This window comes from Thalia democratica, chromosome 5, assembly GCF_965202585.1.
Source record: "Thalia democratica chromosome 5, ktThaDemo2.hap1.1, whole genome shotgun sequence".
Lineage (NCBI taxonomy): Eukaryota > Metazoa > Chordata > Thaliacea > Salpida > Salpidae > Thalia > Thalia democratica.
Genome location: NC_139169.1, coordinates 9,973,014 through 9,983,498, shown reverse-complemented (window position 1 = coordinate 9,983,498; position 10,485 = coordinate 9,973,014).

The window sequence follows — 10,485 nt, the reverse complement described above, 5'->3', positions numbered from 1 at the left end:
AGTTTGATTAAGTTAACAATCTATATTATTATTTTTAACATTTTTGATTTTAAAAGTCACCTGTGGAAACTATAAATGCTTTCAAACAGTTTTCTTAATCTTATTGGATAGAACAAACTTGAAAAACAATTGAAATGAAAAAAAAAAGTCTTGTAGTATTTTTTATTGTTTTTAGTTAGTTGCATCACAATTTTTACGACTTGTTTCTATTATCTATCTACTGTAGCAACTTTTTAATAATAATCTTATGTATTCTGTAGGTATTAATTTATTTTTTAAAACAGTTAACTCATCGAAAACTTTTATAAATAAGCAAATAAAACCATAAAATAATCGAATTTGGTTCTTATTTTTTTTATTTTGCTTGATATTCTTTTTAAATCTACTAGTTTTAATAAAAAGAACAATTTTTTTTGGTTTTTTTACCTTAATGCTCTCATGCATACAACACAAACTAACACTACATTTTTATTATTTTTTTAATTTTACTTCAGTAACTTTTATAGTTGAGAAGTAGTATTGAGATACCTTGTTTTTTTCATCAATTAGAGTTATTTCAAGATAAAATATTTCGTATAAATAGAATTAATTGTTCCACAACCAAAATTCTACATTAATACATATTTGGTCTAAATTTGCATTTCATTTAGTAAGTTTGTTTTATAAATTCAATCTATTAGATAACTAACGGTAATCAAAAGCTTTTAAAAATAATATTTAGGACAGCATTGTTTTCCATTCATTAAATAACTATTTAATTTATAGTTTTACTTGCATACTATGTTAAAAATTTACAAGGGGAAATTTGTTTTTAATTAGAACTAGAATTTTATTTATCTAAAAGAATTTAAGCTCAAAAAAGGGTGAAAAAAAGACTAAAAATTGTATACCACATGCAGTCCGTAATAAAATAATTGTTTTAATTTTAGGACTTTTAGTCTTTTAAGTAGCAATTCAAGGTTAAAGTATAAATTAGTTTTCATTCAGGATTAATTGTAACAGTTTAAAGTAGAAGACTAGGAACTAAATATATAGCGATTCGGTTATTGTCATTTAAGTTTAACTTAGTACTATCCGATGAAAGTAACTTAAGCGTCTATATGTTTAACTATTTTTATAAAATTTTCAAAAATACCAAAATATTTGTAGGTTTATGTTTTATATTTTTACTTTTTATTTGTTCAAATAGTTGTATAATAATTGATTCTAATATACCACATAATTGCATAGCTGTATAAAAAACTATAGGTTTTTATTTTGTGCAGTTTATTGTAGAAAACAATTTGCTATATCCAGTTATACACGTACATAGAAAATATAACATAGAAGTACATACCGCAGCTAACAAAATAAAATTTGACAAAAGCGATAAATCATTGAGTAGAAGCAAAGTTTATAAGAATAGACAAAACTGAAACATTACATACAACTAAATTAAATTTGATGGACTTCAAATGACTTGAGACTAATATCCATCAAAAATTCTTCGAAGAAGCTCTGTTAGTATAAATTTAAAATTAATTATTTAGTAAACTCAATCTTGTAATTCATAATTTATTTGAACATAGTATATAAACCATATAAAATAAAAAGTTATACCTTGCTGTATATTAGCTTTACATATAAATTGCTGGTATTTTGAATGATATAATTACAAAGTAACTATTAGCTAAAAAATATTAATCAAGCATTGTAGATGGTTTAACAAATGTAAAATTAATTTTACCTTTGTTTACAACGTCGCCGATATACTCCGAACGAAAGTGTTTAGGTCTGCACGAAGGGACCTTAGCAAGAAAATCACCATTAGGTAACTCAACTTCAAACTGCAAGCAACCATAATGACAGATTCCACTACAATGTTCATCTAAATATAATTAGTATTAAGTATAATCATTTAAACGTAAAAATTTACCTTCAGTAGGGTAAATGTGGTTTTAATAGCATTTTAGCGAGTATAAATCTAACAACTTGCAAACATTATTGAATAAATAACACGTTTGCCTAGTAAAACTTGCTTGTTATATTTTCAAGTTGAAGCTACTTAACTACAATTTTCTAAAATTAATTTGCTAATGTTAACAAAAAACATATAATACCAACCTTCAGCATATTGTATATCAACTATTGTCCCCATTTTAAAATGGTCATAACCATTTAGTTTGACTTTGAAACAAGCTTGGTTTGGCAAACTTCCTTTCCAAATCTCCAATTTGTTGATCATTTCATTATGATTGTCTTCAAACTTTGTGCAGTAATCTGCTAGTATTAGTTAAATGTTATCACTAAAATAACTTAATTTTTTGACAAGAACTTAAAAGTTGTCTACAAAACAGTAATTAATATTAATTTCAAGCATATTTAGTTAATTAAAATAATTTTAAAAGTTTATAGACAGTAGTTTCGTTTAGCACTTATCAAATAACTTGCTAAAAACCAAACTATATAGGATTAAATAACATCTAAAAACCTGATAAAATTATCACCAAATTCTCTTTATAACGTAATACATTTTATTAAACTATAATTTATGAAGACCCAAAACAAAACAAACCTGAAACAACCATGATTGCTTCCACACAATCCTCTTTAATTTGAAAAATTGAGCAAGCGCGGTGGGCTGAAATATACAAACATAATAATTAAAAAAAAGTAAGTTTTTTATCAGAAAAGTTAAAAATTTCGACTAGAGTACAGTTTGATAACCAATAAGTTTTCTCCATATATTTAGAATCTTCATTTTTTTTTCTTGTGAGATTTAATGTTAAATAAAGTTATTTTAAGCATTAACTATATTCAAAGCTATAGTTAAAAAGTTTTAGTAAACTTTCATTATTTCATCTTATTTAAAGTTAGTCTTAAAGCTATGTTATGTTTAATAGTTAGAAAGTTAAGAAAACTTACAGTAGTTGTTTCTTTTACCATGGCTATCCAGCTGAAATAAAAAATAGTTTCATAGTTTTTACTTCTTGGCAACTCTTTGAAAGTTAGTTATATCAAATAATCATAATAGTTACTAGAAACATAAAACACACATGTTTTAAACCCTTAGAATTCTTAGCTTTAACTTAAAAATGTACACACTAATTGATTTAACTCTAATATATAAGTCTATGAGTATATGTGTATATATATCATAAAACATCAACTTACAAAACTTTTCAAAGATTCACCATGACAACTTTTCATCATCAGTAAGTAGAATGCAACTAGAAAAAACAAGAACTTCATTTTGTTACTTTTAAAACAACTGAAACTAACAAAAGGCAAATAGTTAGTATATTCAGATATGTTATAGCATAACATTTACTATTACTATATGCAAGTACATAGCATATTGTACACAGTTTAAAAACCTAATACTTATGTCACACAAATTAATGCTTGTAACCAAAATCAGTTTGTAACTTGTAAGACTCAGTTTAAATTTCAATGTATATTATTAATAATTAAAGAGTATTTACAAAATTTTAAAACCATTGTATAACTAAAAGTAATATTTTTATATATATTTACATACAAAAAAAAAAGTTATTTTTCTATTTTTTAATTGATTCATATACTTAAAACTTAGTCTTATATATTATTCTATGTCACACACCTATTACTAATACTAACACATAAGTATGAACAACTTGCCACTTAAAACATTTTTAGATTGTAATAATCAACACTTTGTTATAACTATAAATGATTACATGTCTACATCTTACACAGAATTTCAAACTTTCAATTAAATAGTAGTTTTTTTCACCATAAGTTTTATACATAACAAAAACAAGACGAAAGATTTTTCGAAGTTATTAATACCTTTTAATATTGTATATATTAAACAATTTAAAGCTCTTTTTTTCAATGCTCTGTTTTAGATGTTGCTTTATCTAATCTTATTACATTGAAAAACTTTTAGCAAATATTCTTTTTTAATTATAAAACTAAGGCATTCAAACATTCTGAAAAAATATATATATATAATATATATATATATATTACAGCTCTAGTGTTTGAGGCTAGATAACAAATTTGTTTTAGATATTAAAAACAAACAATACTTAAACATATAGCTTGCAAATGAACGACATTACTTAAAATATTGTCCATATTTGGAAACCTGATACAGATATTGGCGAATTGCGACAAACAAGCAAATCCGGTCTACTAATCTAGAAATTATTAATGATTACAACAGAAGTTATGGGCTTTGTTAATAAAGAGTGAATAAAATATAATCTTAAACATACTTAACTGAAAGTATGAAACATACAGTAAATATTCTGTGAGTTTTAAAAATATGTACTAGTTTTTCTGGAGTTTTAAAAACAGGTCACGTTATAGCTACAACTGAGATTTGAGAGACGCCCACGAAGAATTTTTTTCAATTTGGTCCAACGGTTACCAAATTTTTGCCACAATTAAAACAAAATTATAAAACATTAGTTTAAAAAAGTCGTTTGATTTTAATTATAAAGATCAATCGAGTCTAATTTGCAGAAAAAAAACTTAAATTTATTCAAAAAATATATGCTTTTAACTTATATCAAAAACTATTTTGAAGTTTTATAAACTTAACAAATCAGAAACTATGAAGTTTGGTCTTTGTTTTTATTACACTTTTATCGAAGTTAAATCTATAGTTAAAATAAAAGTGTTAGTTTTTAAATGCAAAAAAAGCGCCTTAGTTCAGAAGTTAGTTACGATTTTTGTTATTTTTTTATGAAATCTAATGATTTGTAAGAGATTTAAATGACTTAATATTTTAGAATGCTTTAAAAACGTTTTATACAAAAAAAAATTACCACTGATGTAGTTATTTCACTGAATTAAAATTCGAGTACCGTGTTTAAGCTATGCAAAAAAAAAAACATTTGTTACTTTATTATTGACCTTATTTAATCAAAAAAAAGTTTATCTACTAGTTTATATTGACCTAGTCAGTTTTCAAATCGTAAAAGAAATGTTTACATTTGTTAGAATTAAAATTAAAAGAATAGAAATTAAAATCTGAGTGTAGTTACAAAACGTTTCACAGATATTTCAAAATAAATTCAGTAATTAATGTTTGAAAATTTTTTAAACATTATTTCATTATCAATATGTTGTTTATTCAACGACAACAAAATCAAAAAAATCTGTTCCGAGAAATTAGTGCACGAATAACTTTTTAGTTCTTAAAACTAACTTAGTGCAGAGTTATTTTTTTAGTTGTTTTTAGATTGAACATTACTCAAGAAGTTTAATTATCAACGTTTAAAATATTATTAACTCAAAACCGTTGGTCTTGCTAAAAGCTTTCTACTGTAATAGCCAAAATAACTAATAAGTTAGTAGTGACTCATAAATTTAAATCAAAAAGTAGAAGCTAAGAAAATCTAAAAGATTCTACTGCTATGCTTGTATCTCATCTAAATTTATTTGAACAGATTAGTTTTTTGAGAATATTTGATTTACACTATTACACTCTTTTTGAAAGCTGTTTTAACTTTTATTATTACTAGATTAAACTACTTTTATTAACTGTGACATAGCTTACTATAAAAATGATAATTAAACAAATTTTTTAATGTAAGTAAAACCCTTAAGTTAATAAGTTGTTAACAACCAATATATATCTTAATTTTATATTGAGTTTACAGGTTTATGTTTAACTTTTAAATTATGAGAATCATAAATTAAATTTGTTACTTGATAAAAATTTCTTAATTTACATCTAGTCTATACTTAGATGTAGTAAAAAATATTAGAACTAAAATAAATCGAAATGTTTTGATACATTTATTAAACAGTCGTTTGTTCTTTATCCTCAAGCATAATTGAAAATTTTGAACAATTAATACATTTATCATGTTTAAAATATTTCTACATTACTCATGATAAAACTTACTTGTTCAAGAAAGAAATGTGAAAATTGTTGTAAACTTACTAAGCGTACTCAAAATCTTTTATAAGCTTAAATTAAAAGTTAAAGTTATTTTATACTGATTAACGTAAGTAACATATTTTTACATAGTAAACCTATGAACATAAAACTTTTCTAAAATACATCTTAGTGATTGAAAGTTATTTTTTACCTAGTTTAATTTTACTATAATTGCAATATGTGTTATTAGATACATAAAAAACCATCGTAATTCTAATTTTTGTGCGGTTTATTATAATAACAGTTCGCTAAACACAGTTATACAAACATAATTAAACTTTACATTAAGCAGAGATTAACTTATACAGATTGACAATAACGAAAAAGGAATGTAAAAATTAAAACTTCATAAGAACGAAGATAAATATTTTATATAGCAAACTGAATGAAATTTGATGAATGACAAAAGATTTGATTTAAATATTCTTTTCTTCGATGCATACAGAAGACTTACCTGTTAAATAATTAATGGTTTAAGAATAAAACAACATTAGAAAATAATTCATTCATCTATCGGAAACAATGGAAAATTATGAGATACTGAATACTTTATGTTAAAAATAGTCTATGTTTGATCAGTTACTTTTTTGTGTTAAATTTGAGTTACGAAACTGTTTATAATATTATTAGTAATCGTACATTTTATTAAATTTAAATATTTATCTTAACTTTGCTAACAGTGTCGATATAATTGGATAAAGTTTTTAGTTAGTTTATTTTATATCAAAAAGTTTTTCTAACTTGGTAATTATTTCAATATAACAATTTTTACAAGTATTTAGATAACTTACGAAGTTCACAAGAGGGTATTTTAGTAACAACATCACCATTGAGTAACTCAACTTCCATTGGTATACAATTACTACAAATTCCACTGCAATGATCACCTACAAACAATTGGATTGATTAGTGTTTTTTTTTTTACCTTTTGAAAGTGACAATTCTATTACACTAAGACGTGCTTATACAATATAGAAGTGGCATTTTTGTTGGTTCTATAAAAAACATTAAAAAAATATTTCAATTTTCAAACTTTTTTTACTAATCCAAGCACAAACAAGAACAAAATTTCAAGTATAATGTTAAAACCCAAAAAGTGTTATGTTCTAATAAATCAAATAGTTTTAAACATTAAGTTACGAAATATAAATTTGTATCTTAATTAAATATTTATAACACAAACCTTCAGCAACTTGTATATAAACTATAGCTCCCATTTTATATCGATATAAACCGTTTACTTTCATTTCAATACAAGCCAAATCACTCTCTACAGTTCTATTAGTTTTCAAAAAATCTTCAAACTCATCCATGCATTTGTCTACAAGATAGTTTTGATCACTATAACTAGCTAATTAGCTCTTATTTTCACAACAATAAAACTAATGCAAAGCATCTATTTGTCTTGGTTTGGACATTATTAAGCTTATAAGCTCATTAAGTCATTTGAACAGTTATAAATAATATTAGCAGACATTTTGAGCATTAATCATCAAACTTGCTAAAAACTAAATGAATTGTTGGAACAAACTTTATTTATCACGGTATGTTAAAATTTTAATAAACTAGTATAACATCTACATAAATTTAAATTTACCAGGTTTTATGACCTAATAATTTAAACTTACCAATAAAAATTGGAGATGCTTTCAAACAACTTGGTTTGTCTTCATTTAGCGGACAGGCAGGATAAACTGATAAATACAAATACAAAAAAAAGTCGTTATTCACAAGTAAACATCTATAAAACTGATCACTAATTTACAATATGTTGAAAGTTTGGTTTTAACTCAACCTATTTAAGTTAAATTTTAGAGTGATTTGTAGCTCAGTTACTAAAATACTATATTTATGACCATTCACTATTGCCTTTACGCTGGATAAAAATTTAATAATTATGTAGTATTTATAAAACTGAGCACTACTTATTTTTTCTAACTACAACATAGCTCAAAATATTTAAAACAAAAGTGATATGTAGCTCAGTTACTAAAATCACATTACTCCACTTATCAGATCTGTTGGCAATATTTATTATCAATCACCACTGTTTTTTTGTTAGAAAAGCTAGATAGGTAACTTAATTGACAAAGTGACAGTAACAGCTAATTTTTAAAACATTGGTAGTGATCAAATTCACCTTCTCAGCTTATTAAAAGCTAAACTTCAATTATTTTAAGCAACTGTTGAATTCATAACTAATAAACTAACTGTAATTTTCTCTTTTCTTTTCCACCTGAAAATTGTACAAGTTAATATTTGTCTTACACTACACTACTACAGCTAATGTAGTTCTGATATTTATAAAAAATTTAAAATGTTGGCTTTGTCATGTGCTTAAACATTTTTAAACTAACTGTATTTATTTTATTTAATTCAAAAAAATAAAAATAATTTTATTCTATTTATAAACTTGACTAAAACAGCTTTACCTCATGAACATCTAAGAATTAAAAAATTTTGAAATGTTATTAGTATAACACAAACTTACAAGATCACTACTAGTAGTACCTTCACAAAAACTATTGATCATCAGAAAGTAGAATGCAACAAGAAATAACAAGAACTTCATTTTGTTACCTTTACAATAACTGGAACTGATAAAAAGTAATTAGATAAAGTTTTTAGTATTGCTCTGATCACGATTTTTACTACTACTGTATAAATCTTGGTAATTATTTTAATTTCAAATTTTTCAGTAGTTATACATAAGATGTTTTTACTTAATTGTAGTTTAATTTACTTTTTTGTAGAGTTTTTGTTAATTATAAATTTGAAATTTGTTATTGTTTTAAAAAAGTGATAACAGCAAATGAAAAGTTCTTCTTTGAAACTTGATAAAATATTTAAATTTCTATAGTTTCAATATTGAAAGTAACTCATTTATTTGATATTAAGTTTAGAACTTTATTAATTTTCATTCAAATTTTAGTTAAGAATTTGTAATATTGTAGTTTAACCTTTAAAATATATTATTTTATCTAGTATATGTACTAATAAACCAGCATATAGACATTAATATTAACAGTTCACTATTTAGATAACTTCAGATTGTTATAATCAACATATAAATGTAACTTTTGAGTTGTTGATTACTTACGTAAATCTTTCAAAAAAGTTCAACCTTGAAAACAACTTAACTCTATTTAGCACTAAAATTTTTAGCAACTTAAAGTGCATAGTTTTTTTTTTAGCACAATTGATCATTATCTCATTTAAAGTAAAAGTATATTTCTTTCTTAAAATATGATCCATACATGTAAAAAAAATATGAGTTTAGAATTTTAAGATTTTATTTTTTTTAATTTAAGACTTTACAAAGAACAAAATACGCTTATTTAACTCAAATTTAAAGAAGCAAAGTACTTATTTGAAATCAAAAAAAATATTCTGTAACGTATTAACCTAACAAAGTTATAAATAGCTGAATAATAAAAACTTTTTAAAACAGTCATAAAAATTGCTATTAAACTTTAAAATTATAATTTCGTCTTTATATAACTAAACGACTTCGAACGCTCTTAAAAAGATTAACCACAAAAATTGGTAACTTTAATTATTGCTTTAAAATATTTTTTATATAAAAAATTATACAAAACAAAAAAAAATAATTTTTATAACAAAAAGTTTCTACATGTTCAAGGAATACAATTTTAGATTGGTAATCACTTGCTACTAAATATAGTTGTTTCAAAACTTTTGGTCTTTAAAGTTAATATTTTGTCATAAATTAAACTAAGCTTGCTGTGGTCTAATTGCAAATAATTCTATATGAAATCGAAAACAAGCTATTAACTTAAATTAAAATCAGTTATTTTACGGTAAAAATATTGATTTACGCTATAGACCGTTTTACTAACTAATGTATACTATATTAGTCAGTTTAAGTTGGGCAACGTACGACCTGCAAACCGGATCCGTCCTACTGAAAAAATCTCTTGCCGGCGAGGCATATTTTTAAGTACAATGTTGGTAAATTAAATAAAACTTAGCAATTCAAGAGAAAATATTTTCAAGTGTGCTCCTAATTTTATTTATGTTACAAAATAGTGCAGAGTTTCCATAAATAAAGTGTTGCTTTGCAAGCTGAACACTGAATACTCAAAGTCGTGTTTCTGTTACTTTTTTCGTTTTTTACAAATGTTATTTTAATACTTGACACTTACTTTAAATAACATTTTATTGTATTGACTTTTATGATTCTATGTTGTTGTATAACTGTTTAGGAAGTTGTAAATACAATAAAATGCACAAATAGCAGAATTCTTAGTTTTTTGTATGAAGTATATAATAGAGTCATTATAGTATAAGTATTCTAAATTAAAACGTTTAAAACATCCACAACTAGTAAACTAAATCATAAATATTAGTTTTGTGATTACTTTTACAATGGTTTTTCTTGCTAAACGTTTAATTAAAAGTCTTAATTGTTCATCATTGATAATAAAATAAATAAAACATTTTCAACTATGCTCAAAAATGATAACCTTGAAAAAATGTAATTATTTTAATTCACAGAAAATAAATCGGCGACTTGTTGCTTATTTGTAACAAAAAAGTTGTTTTAT